Raw genomic sequence first — 16,858 nt, 5'->3', positions numbered from 1 at the left:
GACAAAAATTAAAGATGATGTTACTTGGTTTCAGGCCTCAGAACACCCCTCTGAGTGAGTTATTTACACAGTAAACAAGTAGACATGAGTTTAATTTAGGCGCATAAGATGAGCGTGACAAAATTGTGAAGCAGTGCAATTGTAAAACACCAATATTCTGTGTCTTTATTAACTTATTCGCCATAATAACTTATTCACAGTACAAACATTATACATCACATATATTTCTTTGTACAGTATGATCAATCCAACATTACATAAATAGGGTAAAAGCAAATGGGCTGAAATGCACTGAAATAATCATAATAAGTAGATATCGGCAAAAAACTCCATGGACCACTATGCTAAAAACAAAGTTCTTTAATCCAGAGAATAACAGTAAAACATGGTAAGCGCTTTCAGGAAAACTCCCTTCATCAGACAAGTTGCTTCAATACAGTCATGTTTTTTTTAAAGAAAGTTGCATCCAATCAAAAGTCAGAAATGAAATTAAACTGTCTACGCCCCTTTAGAATTGGCTTTAAAGGTACAATCCCATTTAAGCTTACTAATAATGTGACAGCATATACTCTCCTAAGTTATATGCCAACTGTCACACTAGTAATGTTATATATTTAGCTAGATGCATGTCATGCACCTCATTTTATGTAGGTAAAACTAGCTGTAAGTTGAAACAAAGGATTTTGAGGCATCTTTCTGCCATACGCTTAAAAGGACATCATAATGCACTATACCAATATATTTGTAAGCATCAGGGACATTCCTTTAGCTTTATGGCCTTGCAAGTTATTAATTCCAACCACAAAGGAGGGAATCTTATTAATTATACTGAATCTTGTGAAGTACATTGGATCATAGAGCTCAGGGCAGATAAGAGCCCTGACTTAAATGGGATTGTACCTTCAAGCCAATTCTAAAGGGGCATAGACCATTTATATGATTTGTGACTTTTGATTGGATGCAACTTTCTTTAAAAACCATGATTGTATTGAAGTAATTTGTCTGAATTTTCCTGAAAGCACTTACCATGTTTTACTGCTATTCTCTGGATTGAAGAACTTTGTTTTTAGCCTGGTGATCCGTGTAATTTTTTTGCTGATATCAACATTACATAAATTGGTCAATTCTTGCCATCCTTTAAACCTCATTCCTCCTCAAAAACATTTTCCTGCATGAATTGATCTCACAATTTCTTGTTTCTTTTTCTTTGTAATTTGCTGTTACCCTTTTCTAAAGATCCCATTTCCAGTTCTTTTATCACTGTTACAGTATTCAAACTACTTCAAATATGGTTGGTTTAGACTTGGATTTCCATTTTCTAGTAACTGCTTTTTTTTGGCAGCCACCAAAGTTAAACTTAACAAGGCATTAACTGTGTCTGGGCAATTCAGATCCTTTATCCCACCTAAAAAAAAATATTTTCCTTAGTTAAATCCACTTGCTCACGCGGTATTTCTGACCCAGTTTTCTGAAGTAAATTTTTGAAGTCTGCTAACTCAGTACACTCCCAAAATGCATGTTTATGGTTACCTCTTTTTCCTCCTTGCACTTCTAACAATTGCCATCTACCTGAGGAAAAACTGGAGTCTGCTTTGGAGTATAAAAATGCCTTTGCAAACTCTTCCAAGCAAAAATCCTAAATCTTCTAGATTTTGTTGCATATTTGAGAGCCATGTATATTCCTCCAGATTGCTTATCCAGTCTATTTCCAATATTTTCTAACTTGCTATGATTGATTCTTATACTTATTGTGCAATGTTTTGTATGCCCTACTGATTAGACCCTTTAACAGCACCTTCTGTTCTAGATTCAACTAAAAACTATACCAATGAAGTTCTTTCACTTAGGATTCCCCTATGCCTTTCTCTCTGCCCATACTCCTAACATCCATCCCTGATAGGGAAGGAAGTCTCTAGTCTGCAGTCCAAATGTCTTCTTGGCTTCTTCCCATTCTGTTACATTTCTTCTAATAATTTGTTCCCAGTACCTTGGCTCCCTTGCCAGTTTATTCCAGTACATTCCAGCCCTCTCTTAACTATTTTCTGTACCCCTAATTGCAGTCATCCCTACTGGCAGAATCTCCTTTCTCCATTCCTGTGTTGACTTAGTTCTCAGAATATTTTCTGCTACTTTATGAATATAATGTTATGCATGACTGTTATTCTCCTAAAGGATCTGCATGCAAAATCCCAATCTCTCCTTATCTTTTAAACACCTTTATTAAAGTATCACTTGTGACGTAGGCAAATTTACATCTCATTAAAAGTAATCAAACTGTATTAACAAGTTCACATTTACTAACGATATACTTGACATATATTGCTATATGTCATATAACCTAAGCAACATTATGTAAATTATTCAATTCCTGTCCTTTTTTTTAAACAAACATTTTTATTAAACCATCACTTACGGCATAGACAGTCATACATTTATATAAGTGAAAACAAACCACATCAATGCAATGCTAGTTGCAAGCATTTTACATCGCAAACCATACTTGACACATTCCTAGTTGCAAATATTATACATCACTTATCTACCCAATCATTTTCAATCAAACTTTACATAGCTAATTTAAGCTTCTTTTAAACCTCATTCCTCCCCAGTATGTATTGTTCCCACAATTCCCATTTTTTCCTATGTAGTTTGCTCCTACGCTTTACTAAAGATCTCAATTCCAGTTTATTTCTCTGTTACTATATTCACTCCTTCTAGTATAGTTGGTTTAGAGTTTGATTACTATTTTCTAGTAATTTTTGGCAGCCACCACAATTAGACACAGCAGGGCCTTACCATCTCTAGGCAATTCCAATTCTGTATCGTAGCTCAGAAAAATCATCTCCCTTGTCACACCAGTCTGCCCACACAGCATCGCCATCCAGTCTCTCCTTATTTTATGAAATTCCTCTCTGCTTCATAATCATCTCTTTCCACTTTAAATTGTAAATTTATGTTAGTGTTATGTATAATAGCCTTAACTGGGTAGCTCTAAAATGTCCCCCCTCAAGTCAAGTAATCACAAACCACTTTGTTCTACTGGAAGGATCAATTTATCTCACTTGACTCTTGCCCTCTTCTCCTCCCAGGTAAAGTCCTTCATCTCTTTATTAATTATTGTTCAGTCTTTTTCCACTTTGAATTGTAGCTTTCTGCTAGTATGATTTATAATGGTGTTAACTGTGTAGCTCTAAAATATCCATTCAAAATCAAGAAATCATAAACCATCTTGTTCTACTGGAAGGATCAATATATCCCAATTGACCCTTGCCCTCTTCTCTTTCCAAAAGTCCTTCAGCTCTGTATTAATTACTATTCACATCTTCACCTCTGGTTGATAAAAATATGCTTGACCTGTGTATAATATGCTTGACCTGTGTATAAAACTAAAGAGACTAAAACATCTTTACTGCTTGTATCTTGCTGTCATTACCCATTGACAAAAGCTTCCAGTTTATCAAATTTTTGTATTGTTTTGTTTAGTCTCTTCACACATATCCTTAGCTGCCATGACAGAAGCCTTTTAACCCGTACTACTAAGTACTTCATTTTGTCATGCCCCCCCTAAATATGGGTATTGTTGAACCAGTTTGTGTGTGGATACATAGTTTGTAGTTATTGGGTTTGTTTTTTATTTTTTATTTAATTGTATATCCCGAAGAAACTTGAAACTGTCTTAGGATGTTTCACAACACTGAGATATCCTTTTTCTAGTTTTATCAGGCACAAAGTAATATCATCTGCAAGTAAAGCCAACTTTTCTTGATTAACATACCAATTATATCCGTGAATTTCTGAGTCCTTTATTTTCTTTGCCAATGGTTCTAAATGTAAAGCCAATAACAAAGGGGAAAAATGACACCCCTGCCTGGTTCTTTTCTTCTGTCACAGCGTATCAGAGAAGAAACCTTCAACTTTAATTTTTGCCTCCAATCCCTCATATATCTTCCAAAGTAACCTTATTATTGTTTCAGGGAATGCAAATGCGTCCATTGCCTTACTCATAAAATCCCAGCTTTGTGTCTAAAATGCTTTCTCTGCATCAAGACCAAACAATAGTGGTATTTTTACGATGTCCTTCAAGGATGCATCTGCAGTCCTTACAAATGGGTTGTCCTGTCGTCAGGCAGCCCTTCGGTCGGCCGGATTCCAAAGTCTGGGTCTGGCCTCGGCTGGTGTCGCACTTCACCCGACGTCATAGCTGCAGTTATTCGGGTATAAAGGCATCAGCCGACGCCATTTTCCTCAGTCTTTCTTGCCGCGTGGCGCCCGAAGCAGAAGCTGTTCGCAAGTGCCGGTCGGTCAGAACCAGAGATTACTACTACCGAATACGTCTACTACTACCGAAGACTTCTAAAAAGCTAAGTACCCCGTTGGGGGACTCTTTCTTGCCTCAGCCGATGTCAGAAAAAGTGAATAACTGTTTAACTTGTGGGAAACAAATACCTCATAAAGATTTCCTCTCTTACTGCTTACCTTGTCTAGGCCCAGACCACAACGTAGCAGCTTGTCTAGCCTGTGCTTCTTTTAACCGATGGACGCTTAGACATCGGTCGGAATATGCTGAGGAGTTTTTCGGCTCCGATTTTGCTTACATTATGCCGTCGGATCCTCCGACTACGCAAATATCTAAAAAGCGCAAGTTAAAGGACCGACACTCGCGGTCCGCGGTTTCGGCCGAAACCGCGGTTAAGCCAACCGCGAGTGTCTCGGTTTCGGCTGAAACCGAGCAAGCGGTTCTTCCTTCAGCCGAAAACTTACCTCCTACCGAGGCCTCTTCCAACCTGGTGGAATCGGCTTCTGAAATCACTCCTGCTCTTACAGTTTCTCAGGAATTATCTGACACTATCCCCTTGGATATTTCTACCCCTGCACGTGGAGCTGCTAGGCCTCCTGCATCCATGTCCATTAAGGCCTTTGCCAGGGCCAAAGCAGCTAAAACTACTAAATCTGTGCCTGCTAAGATCCCCTCTCACAGGCCTAGCTCTAGTTCACAAATGCTTAGTTTAGCAGAGGACCTCATTTCTTTACTCCGGGGATCCCTACCTCACCCAGACAGGGCCTCTTACCCACCTCCAGAGAAGAGGCCTAGAGCAGAGCCCCCTGAGCCTGTTTCAACAGATGATTCCTCTGATGATTCAGATAACACAAACCCTCCAGAGGCTCCTTTCTCCCCTTATGAAGACTCTGATGCTGAAGAGTCCATTCCTTCTGCCTCTCCGCCTGAGGAATTTTCCTTTGGGGAAACCTTGCATGCTATGAGGGAACAATTTCAGTGGCAGGGCCAGGATTTTTCAGACTCCAGAAAAAGGCTTAGAACCTTTCTGCATTTACCACAACATAGGCCTTTAGCCATACCTCCAGTTCTTTCTGTTGTAGATGATGCATTTAATGATGCTTGTACTGCTCCTGATTCTCTACCTCCGGCCCCTGCTAAGCCCGATAGGTACTACAGGGTCCCGGACACGCATTACCATTTGTATAAGGCTCCCTTTGCAGATCCCGAGACTATCTCCCAGGGTCCTAAGGCTGTAGCAACTACCTCTGCAAAAAAAACCCTCCCCTCTGAAAGGGAATCCAGGTCCTTAGAGAGATGGGGTAAAAAAGTTTACATTTCTGCTACTCTTTCAGCTAGGGCCTTGGACTGTCAATTCCACATGATCCAGTATCAAGAATTTATGCTAGACCAGTTAACCAAAAAACTGTCCTCGGATGAACCATTAGACAAAAAAATCTGTTCAGGAAATGGTACATAACATTCAGCAAGTCAGTAACCATTCCTTAAAATGCGGCTATGATGCACTGGAGGCTTCCTTTAGATCAGCCATGACTGGCACAGTTATCAGAAGGCATGCGTGGTTAAAAGAGCAGGCCTTACCAGACCATGTCAAATCAAAACTACTAGATGCTCCCATGGACAAGATCAATTTGTTTGGCTCTCCTGCACAACAGGTGCTGAAGATGGAAGAGAAGGCAAAATCTGTCCAAACAGTGAAAGACTTCTTACAGGTCCAACCTCCAAGGTTTAGCAGGAATTGGCCCTCCAAGAATTGGTCCTGTCCAGACTCCTCCAGAGCTCAGAGAGGCAGGAATAGGCGTTCAAGAGGCAGAAGCCAATCCAGGGCTGCCTATAGGGGACGCCAGTGGCAGGGTAACAATCAGCGAGGTGCAGCCACAGACACAGCCACCACCACTACTACAGGACAATCACAGTGACTTGGCTCTAGCACCGCCTACCAGGGAACAACTAGAAGCACCCTTGGGCGGAAAGCTAGCTTTATTTTCAGTAAACTGGCATTACATCACAAGAGACAAGTGGATTTTGCAGACAATAGACCAAGGTTACAGGTTTCACTTCCATACTCTACCAGGGAAGAGAGGAATGCCAAACCTACCTCCAAATCAAAAGGCAGAAGCTCTAAAACAAATAACTCAATTATTAAGGATGAGAGCTGTGGAAAAGGTAGCATCTATGGAGCAAGGACAGGGATTTTACTCCAGGCTCTTCCTGGTGCCAAGAAAAGAAAGCAAATGGAGACCTATTCTCGACCTGTCCGCTTTAAACACATTCCTCATTGTTCCAAAATTCAAAATGCTGACCCTACAGCAGCTTCTTCCCATGCTGGGCAAGGAGTCTTGGCTGGTAACTCTAGATCTCAAGGAGGCATACCTGCACGTCCCCATACGACCAAATTGCAGAAGATACCTCAGATTTCTTGCAGGATCAGAGCATTATCAATTCTCAGCATTGCCCTTTGGCTTATCTACTGCGCCCAGAGTGTTCACGAAATGCCTGGCATCAGTAATTGCTCATTGCAGGCTTCAGGGAATCCAAATCTACCCTTACCTGGACGACTGCCTGATACAAGCGGACAACAAAAACAAGCTAGCAGAAGACTTGAAAAGGGTCATTTACCTACTACAAGCTCTGGGATACACAGTCAATATAAAAAAGTCAAGACTGATACCATCCCAAAGGATAACCTTTTTGGGTGCAGAGCTGGACACAACAAAACAAATGGCATTCCTAACAGTAGAAAAACAGGAGCAACTCCCTCTCTACTTCTTGGCATTAACAAAGCAGAATCATCTAACAGCAAGAAAAGTTCTGCAGGCCTTGGGTTTCATGGCATCCTGCATAATATTGGTTCCACATGCCAGACTGCATATGAGAAAGTTACAGTGGTACCTAAGGAATTTATGGTCTCAGCACAAGCACAGCCTAGAAACCCAAATTCCAATAATTCCATGCCTGAAGCAAGAATTCCAATGGTGGGCTCAGGCCTGTCAATCAAACAAAGGATTGCCTTTCCACAACACTCAACCAAGCCAAACCATCACAACGGACGCCTCAGACCTCGGTTGGGGGCCCACATGCTGGACAAGTGCATTCAAGGTTTATGGACTCAAGACCAGCTGCACCTACACATAAATCAAAAGGAAATGCTGGCAGTAAAACTGGCAATTCAGGCATTCAGACCATTTCTTCGACAAGGTCAACTGTTGATAAGGACAGACAACACCACAGTTATGTGGTACATCAACAAACAGGGAGGCACACATTCGTACCCTCTATGCCGGATGGCAATGGACCTCTGGAATGTGGCCCTGAGCTACAACATTCAGTTACAAGCAATTTTTGTACCAGGAAAAGAAAACATTCTAGCAGACATACTAAGCAGAACTACCGCGGATGCCCACGAATGGATGCTGCATCCGGACATCTTCAAAACCATTACAAGAAAATGGGGCTCCACAAATAGACTTATTTGCATCCCCACGCAATCACCAACTAAAGAAATTCTGCACAAGGGCGTACCACCCACTTGCTTGGAAGGTGCACTCGCTATCTTTCAGCTGGAAAAACCTGACAGCATATGCATTCCCACCACTTCCTTTGATGCACAAGGTGCTATTGAAGATCAAAGAGGACCGTCCAAGGATCATTCTGATAGCTCCAGACTGGCCAAGACAACATTGGTACCCATTACTGAGGAGCTTGTCTCGGGAACAAATATGGCCTCTAGCCCTTGTTCCCTTGCTGTTAACACAGAACAACTACAACACCCTGCATCCAAACCTGAAAACACTGCAGCTGACTGCCTGGAACATTGCATAAGAACAAATAACCCAAATTTATCCCAAAGGGTTAAAGACATTATCTTGGAGGCTCGCAGACCCTCAACAAGAAAAAATTATTCAGCAAAATGGAAAAGATATTTCATTTGGAGTACTGCAAAAGGAGAAAATGTGTCACTGGTAAACCTAGCCAACATCCTGGAATACTTGGCAGAGCTCTTCCACAAAGGCCTGTCCTATTCTTCCATCAAGATTCATGCATCAGCTATTTCAGCAGAATACGACTTGGATCCTCCAGTCTTCTCACATCCTCTGCTCAGGCAGTTTCTGAGAGGAATTAAGAATGTAAAACCACCTAGGAAGCCACCTTTGCCAGCATGGGACTTGAACTTTGTGCTAGAAAAATTGACACTTCCTCCTTTCGAACCAGCAGCAACAGCAGAATTACAATACTTATCATGGAAAACTGCTTTCCTGTTGGCAGTCACTTCAGCAAGAAGGGTATCTGAGCTACAGGCACTAATGGCAGTACAGCCCTTCCTGATCTTCCATCGAGATAGAGTATCCATGAGAACTAATCCTACTTTTATGCCTAAGGTGGTCTCCAGAGTATCTTTGAATCAGGCTATCCACCTATCTACATTCTTCCCCAACCCACAGAACAGGGGAGAAAGACTGTTGCATACCTTGGATGTGCATAGACAATTACGCTACTACCTGGACAGGACCAAGGGCAATAGGAAAACTGACCAGCTACTGGTAGCATATGCAACAGGAATGGAAGGGAAAGCAATTTCAAAACAGACAATCTCTAAGTGGATAGGAAATTGCATTAGATTTTGTTACTCCTACCATGGGAAGAAAACTCCAGAAAACATCAGGCCTCACCCTACAAGGGCTACAGCCACTACCACAGCTTTTCTACGAGGAGTGGCTACCAAAGACATTTTAGAGGCTGCTACTTGGAGCTCCGTGCATACATTTGCCAAACATTATAATTTACCTTTATACTCCAGATCCCGAGCAGGTTTTGCCACTGCTGTTTTGCAAGGGATCTTAACTACACCATAATTTTATTTCTCCTCCTCCCCCAGTTTGGCTATGGTATTCTACCCATTTGTAAGGACTGCAGATGCATCCTTGAAGGACATAATACAGTTTTGTACCTACCATAAATGCAGATGTCCGATAGGAATGCATCTGCAGTCAGGATTACCCACCCTCCTTCCCCTCTGTGGTACTCCTAGGGTATTTGCCCATCTTGTAGCTAGCTGGGGGAATCGATTATGGTGTATTTGTTTGTATATATGTACATACATGCTTATTTTTTGTTTGCTTTCTACTATTTGGAATCATTTGCATTTATCCAAATTTAGCCTTCCTAGAGGGCACCTGGCATCTGGGGCAAGAAACACTGAGGAAAATGGCGTCGGCTGATGCCTTTATACCCGAATAACTGCAGCTATGACGTCGGGTGAAGTGCGACACCAGCCGAGGCCAGACCCAGACTTTGGAATCCGGCCGACCGAAGGGCTGCCTGACGACAGGACAACCCATTTGTAAGGACTGCAGATGCATTCCTATCGGACATCTACATTTATGGTAGGTACAAAACTGTACTTTCTGCTTCCCTGTAGATCATCATTGTTCTGTTAATGTTGTGAAATGTTTGCCTCCCCTCCACAAAACCACATTGATCCACATGTATCAGTTTTGGCTGCACCTTTGCTCTTCTTTTAGCCATTATAGACATAAACACTATAACCACGGTTTAAAATTGAAATGGGCCAACATGAAACTGGATCTGATGGGTCTAAACCTTCTTTAGTTATTACTTTCACCACAGCTTTTTCCAGGATGTTGCTGGTTCCCTCCATTTAAAATACTGTTGAACAAAACCTTCTAGATCTCTATTACTTTCTTCCCTCCTAGCTTCCAGACTTCTACAGAAATGCCATCTGTGGGAAAAGGTTTCAGTGGCAAAGTCTCTCTCTCTGTTTATTATCAGAAAAATGAGAAGCAGAAGTCCCTTTTGCTTGATGGCTCACTTTTTGTTGGACAAATGTTTGTATTTACTCCTTAGCTTGTTCTGCATCAAAAAGGTGACATTGATCTTTCAGGGAAAAATATTCTGAAGACAGCTGAATATAGCAGCTTGAATCTTGCAACTGCCACTCAGCATTCCCCATTTGCTGGAATAAAATTGCTTCTCTTCTGCTGAGTAATCATTTTCCACAAACCCTCTACTGTCTCCATCTTTTAACACTTTGCTCTTTTGCCACAGTTTTGTCAGGATCAACTCTTTCTGCTGGTAGGATTACATCTTTATAAATACAGGTCTTGCTGCTTTCTCATGGCCAGGTTTGGAGCATACACAGGGTGTGCCCTTTCAATTAACAAATCCTGCTGTGGTTTTTATTTATTTATTTGACATTTGTTAACTGGGAAAGTCTGACTGGGACAAAACCCTTTTTCGGTGGAGACCCAGGGAGAAAAGCTCTACAGTACAAATATAAAAAATACATGTTACAATGGAAGTATAATACAGTAAGATTAGCAATATATAACACAATGATAAAAAAAGAAAAAAGACAAAGGAAATTATTTATATATATATATATATATATATATATATATATATATATATATATATATATATATATATATACATATATCTATATCTATATATATATATATATATATATATATATATATATATATCTATATAGATATATATATATATATATATATATATATATATATATATATATATATATATATACACATATATATACACACACACACACATATATCTATATATATATATATATATATATATATATATATATATATATATATAGTCTACTTCATAAGATCGACAGACCATTTGATCGACATTCATTTGGTCGACAACCAGTATTCAAGGCACTTAACAGGGATTTGCCCCCCTCCCCAATGTTGTGTGACCCTGGAGTTGATATATATAGTTAGGGGGGGTGTGGGGGGTACAGCCATTTAAAACATGAAAATACAGCAAAAACTACACGTTTTAAACGAAAATAGGTGGAGGGCTGTGCCCCCCACACCTCCCTAACTATATATATCCACTCCGGGGTCGCACAACATTGGGGAGGAGGGCAAATCCCAGGTTTTTCTCAGGTTTTCTCTTTAAGCCCAGTCTTTTAATTCTGCCATTTTTTTAAACATCTCTTCTTGAGCAGCCTCATACTCAGCGAGCCTTTGTCCCTGATTTTTGTAGTTTTTTTAGTTCACCTGAATATTATTTAAAGTTTCATCCATTTTTCCAGCTTTTTGTTATTTGTGTTATATTGCTTCAGTGTTTTGTTTGTTCGGCTTTGAGCACATGTGATTTTTTTTCCCTCTAGGTTATTGGAAGCCATGTCTTGGACCAATGCTGAAGTTTAAACTGCTTTTGCTGAACATCTGTGAGCTTCTTTCCGATCGGTATTTTCTATTAAATTTTCTTTCCAGGCTCTCTGTTTCGTCTTTGCTGGCATCCAGTCAGTATACTTACTAGCTGGTAACTGAATTTATTAAAAGTGGTTAATTTTTCACACTGGGAGAGCTAAAGTTAAGTTGTTGATAAATGTGCAGTCATTTTCCACCTTCAGATGCTCTTAACAGTAGATGTCTTAGATTATGCTAAGGGTGCCTACCCAGTTTTCCTTGAAGATTCGGAGGATCTGGGCATCCAGAGAGCAGTCTTCAAATGAACTTAAGAAAAGAGAGGTGTAGCATTAGTGCTGAAATCGTTTCAGAGACAGCTGTGTTTTGATGTCCTTGAGGTAAATAAAAACAGTGCATTAGTCATGTAGAATGTGGTTGGAAACGCATGCTTGCTTTTGCATAGGGGCAGCAAATATTTTGGAATGAGTACCAGATCAAAGATCATTTTATAGGCTGTTTACTTACCAGTGCAACAGTGTACACGGACACACAAATGACAGCTGGACAGATTTTTTTAACATATATTTTTCTAAGAACCTCTTGAATGGGTGTGTTTCTGTAAAATATATGTCTGGACTCCCAACTTTTGTTCTTAGTGCACACACCCTTTAGCATGGAAGACTAACACCCTTTTTTTTCTGTGGAATCAGAACGGCTTGGTTTTCTTTCCTTTTCTTTTAATACAGGAACTGCTGTTGAAGGCCAAAAAGAAAGACTTTATTTTGAAAGCTCCATGATCGCTGATATAGCAGAATTCTATCCGTACTTCTTCACATGCTGTCTTGCTTGCCTGGTCACTTTCTGAGATGCTAATGCATCAAGAAAAAGGTGCTTGGAGATTTTGCACTTTCTGAATTGTACATTTGTGTGAGATGGTACAAAATCAGAATGATGTGGTCTTATCTGGCTAAATTGAAGAATTTGTACAGGTAGCAGACCTGAGTAGATCCAGAATCCTGACCAATTGCACAGCTGAATGATCATTGTCTCTTGTATACGGTAGGTTTGTTGTATTCTTTTTTTTTTTCTCTCCATAGTCTTAGCTTTCATCCCATTCTACTGGTCCTTCAGATGTTTATGCATCTTGCAGTTTAAATGTTTCCTAAATTCATTTTTTAAGGCCACATCAGTACCTTTACCAGTTTTGAAGCACATTGTAAGGGTAAAAATAGCAAGGAGTGAAAAGTTAAACTAAAAATTTTACAGGTCAGCAGGGAGCTATATGTCTTAATCCTAGATATGCTGCTAAACCAAGATCATGTAGAATTTCTGTTTTTATGTCAAGCAGGTATCTGAGGTATACAGTTATACAGCTGTCTGTAACTAACAGGCGTGTGCGTATGCGCTTTCGTGTATATGTGTAATTCCCACACAAGCGCAGAGGGCATAGTTTCAAACTGTCACTTGATTTTGACTCCTATTTGTTATCTGTTCCATGTAAAATTTGTGGTTTTTGGCAAAGCATTATGGACTGCAGTCACCAAATAATGATGGATAAGTTTCAGACTTGATATCCTTCATAAAATGCTTACTAACACAAAGTCTGTTATACTAGCAACTTTCTAATTATTTACGAGCAGTGTTTGGGATGGCGCAGTGGTGGCGTTGTCGCCTCACAGCAAGAGGTTCTCTGGTTTGATTCTCAGCTTGAGTGCCTTCTGTGCAGAGTCTGCATGCCCTCCCTGCATTCGTGTGGGTTTTCTCCAGGTACTCTGGTTTCCTCACACGTTACAAAGACATGCATCTGGAGTGTTTCTTCCCACGCCTCCGCTGAAAATTGACTTCATTCCAAGTCCGACTTTCCTGGTAAACAAATGTTAAATAAAAATAATAAAATTAAAATCTGTTTTTGATTTTGTTTCTTTGTCTCTGATTCTTGAGCTTAGAGGTTGGTAGGGCTTTGGATGCAGTGGGTTGCACTACATGACTGTCACAGCAGTGAACTGAAATACATTTCTAGGTTATTATGTTTGTTTATTCATGTTATTGCAATGTCTGATGTGTACATAGTTATGCAAGGGGCTCTAACGGAACATCAGTTTTATTGACTGTTCACTGTATATTTTACTCAGTGGTGTGAATAAACTAGACAACTGGAAAATACAAGTTTAATGTTACTATTTTCACTCTGATTACATTTTTAATTTAGTTTTTTTTTTAAAGAGACTGTGCATTGCACTGTGTTGGGTTACATTAGTGTTCTAGCACTCCGTGCAGATGAGTGAGGCTATGAGCTGCTTCCTGTTGTAGGGCTTGATTCTTTCGGCCTTTGTTTGTCTGCTGTGTGACTCTGACCAAGTCACTTTGTGTCCAGTGGGCTGGCCAAGGCTGCTAGCAAATGCCATCCATGCAGCAATCACATATCCTAATTTGTGTTTCAAGTATATGCTCTTTGACTATGAATCCAAGATAGTCTCATAATTTAATGATTTGCCAGTTGCACTTCCAATAAATGAGTTTCAAGGGAAGAGAAATGTTGCATGCTAAGTCTGTTTTAGTGTGAGATTATTGTTTTGTTTAGCAAATGGTTGTCAGTTTTTTTGCTGTAAAATTTGAAATGAACGTTTTAAATTAAATCTAAATCTTTATGAGCATTGTAAAAGTGAAGAAGATAAGAATATATTTATATTTATAGTGTTTTAGTTAGATAATGTTTATAGTTAGATGCATGTGGGCTCTTTGTATCAGTCTAGTTAACTATTTTAATTATATATCTATGTATATGATTTTAGTTCTTGTCACAGACCTGATAAAGGCTTTATTGCATTAGTTAGCCGAAAATGATTTGTTAAGTCAGTCTTTTTGTTTGTATGCTATGCTTTTTTAATGCTCAATTTGGAAATGTGGGCTATAAATTGATTGGTAGTGTTTTCCTGAACTTGGATTTAGTTCGATCTAATCAATAGTAGTGTGTGGGGGGAGTGGATACATGCTGTCCTAAAATGCACTTTTTACGGCCCTGTTTATATTGTTTGCTTTGAATAGGCTGGTTTAAAATTAAACAATACATGTATTTTCCACACCTACGTCTAAGTGTATAAAAGTTAATATGTTTAACATTGTAAAATATTTCTGATTATTGTTACTGGGGATCGCTTGTCTGTGATGAGTAAAGGCTTGTTGCTTTGGAACACTACCTGGGTTTCATGTTTTTTGGGAATTATTGTGACTGAGCTCATCAACCAAGTTTTAAAACCACTAGTTTTTCTTTTTTTTTTTTCTCTCCTCAACATTTGTGATGGTGAGGTTGGAGCTAGACAGATTCCTATGCTTGTTAATTTTTTTATAATTTTTTTTAAAAGTTCAATGAAGTTTGACAGGCTTCTGAAACAGTTATGCAGGTAAGCAGAGCCAGGCAACTGCCAGAAATCACAAAAACTAAAGCTTTTCTGTATCATGAAAATCACGGTCAAATAAATGAATTAAATGAAAAACTTGCAGCATGTTATTTGGTTATTTGAGTTACTTGTGGCTTATAGTGAAAACACACCAGTGGAGTGAAAAAAAGCAACCTGTTGTTTTGTAAGGTAAAAAGCTGACCTGTCCAACTGTTGAATGTATCTTCAGTGTTAGACTTAAAGTTTCTGCGAAAGATGTCCTTTAAAAAGCCATACACATCAAGAGTTAGATGAACACTGTAAAGAATCAGATTAACTCGTTTAGTAAACCAAAGTAATACATAGATGGCGTTCAAATGGCATTCACTATAGGAAGCTAAATGTAGCAGAGAACTTACAATCCTAAGTTTTACCATTTTGTTAAAGTGCAGATGCAAAACACTGTATTGATGATGCCATAAAGAAAATGGCAGCAGTCCCAGGGAACAGGAAGAAAAATTTAAATGCAGGAAGAAAAATCACCAACTGAACTTACGCTCATAGAATTGGTGAAAAGCCATACAGGAGATGGCTATCCAAGTTGCCATTACCTCTCAAAACGAGTATTCCTGAAGTGTGAAGGAATAAACCATATCATAGTGATAACTGTTCCAGATGTCATGCAAGCCACAGTAATAAGAGACGAGTTATTGTGCTAACACAGATTTTGCATTTACTTATTTATATATAAATCCAAGGCAGTTGATGACATTTAGTAGCTGTCAAATATCATCTATCAAATAAGAAAACCTGAGTCAGTGCAGTCAGACTTTATGACAGTGTTTCTGCAGCATAAGTCCAATGTACTAGTACCAGCACTAACACTGAGTGATGTCGTTTGGACAGAAAAAGCAAAAGTTAATGATAGGGTCTGCATGATGATGGGTGAGACAAAGCATACACTAAAAGATGATCCAAACAACTAAAATGTGAAGAAGTGAAGTTCATGAAGGTGGAACTAAGTAAGGGGCATCTTGCCATCCAAATCCAGTAAATATTGCAAAATATGCATGAGTGGTTAAAAGTAGCCAGTCGTCCAGCTTGTTTCCTTTTTGTTTGTTGGGGGGGGGGGGGGGGGATACAGGTAGGCAGAAACCAGAATACCCCCCCCCCCCTGCCAAAAAAAAATAAATAAAACTCACAAACAGGAAGAAGACAATATTTATTCCACATAGGCATTAACTGGGAGCTAGGAATGAACCCTAGACCCCAGAAGTAAGAGTAACACCTTTTTGCTTACACTTACTCTTTGTGATGCAATATGAAATTTTAATTTAGAATAAGTATAGTACCATATATGGGGAAATTGTACTGATGTCTCATTGTCAAGTTTTTCAGACTCAAATGCATTGTTCCAGTACGAATTTAAAAATTAATTTTACCTGCCTGCACTGCTGGAATTGCTAAATGTTAGAAATTGGTTAGGCATAAAATGGCTGCTGTTGATTACATAAACAGGTAACAAAGCAGACCGCTATTTATTCCTTTTTCTTTTGTTACCAGAGTCATCATTCTCAACTGCACAGGAGACCTGTTGTCTGAAGTTGGAGGGACAAAGTGAGAGATGTCAGCACTTTCTGTAGTCTAGAGATTTGGTATGAAAAAATTACTACTGTAGTTTCTCAAAGGAAAATCACAGATGTAAAGCCAGAGATGCACGTTTTTTGTTTTTTTTCTATTGTTCTTCTGTTGAATACACGTTTTAAGTGAGACTCCGTGTGACGCATGAAGTTTCTCCAACTTAGCATACGTCATTTAGAAAACAAAAGAAAAACAGGCTTTGAGGATATTGTAGTAGTGGTAATGCTTTACTGACTCTTTTTTCCAGATTACAAAGTCTCTCTTTATTTAAGATGTTATGATACTGTTCATAAACCAATCTGATCAGTGCCTTTTTCTTACTTTGCTTCTATCCCCTAATTTTACCTAGTACC

At 39.3% G+C, this 16,858-nt stretch overlaps 1 protein-coding gene across 3 annotated transcripts in view; it reads left to right on the top strand.

Annotated features, from left to right (window-relative positions):
* Positions 1-16,858, top strand: part of TMUB1 (transmembrane and ubiquitin like domain containing 1) — a 330,526-nt gene that overhangs the window by 165,215 nt on the left and 148,453 nt on the right. For 2 of the 3 annotated variants that reach the window (XM_044067589.1, XM_044067590.1), the window contains exon 2: positions 16,428-16,519. The exons of the other annotated variant lie outside the window; for it this stretch is intronic. The gene's annotated coding sequence lies outside the window, so the exon portion shown is untranslated. The remainder of the gene's footprint in view (positions 1-16,427; positions 16,520-16,858) is intronic. 3 annotated transcript variants of the gene reach the window in all.

This window comes from Protopterus annectens, chromosome 3.part1 (assembly GCF_019279795.1).
Source record: "Protopterus annectens isolate FY-2018-M chromosome 3.part1, PAN1.0, whole genome shotgun sequence".
In the NCBI taxonomy this organism is placed as follows: domain Eukaryota; kingdom Metazoa; phylum Chordata; order Ceratodontiformes; family Protopteridae; genus Protopterus; species Protopterus annectens.
This window is presented reverse-complemented; position numbering and strand designations above follow the sequence as displayed.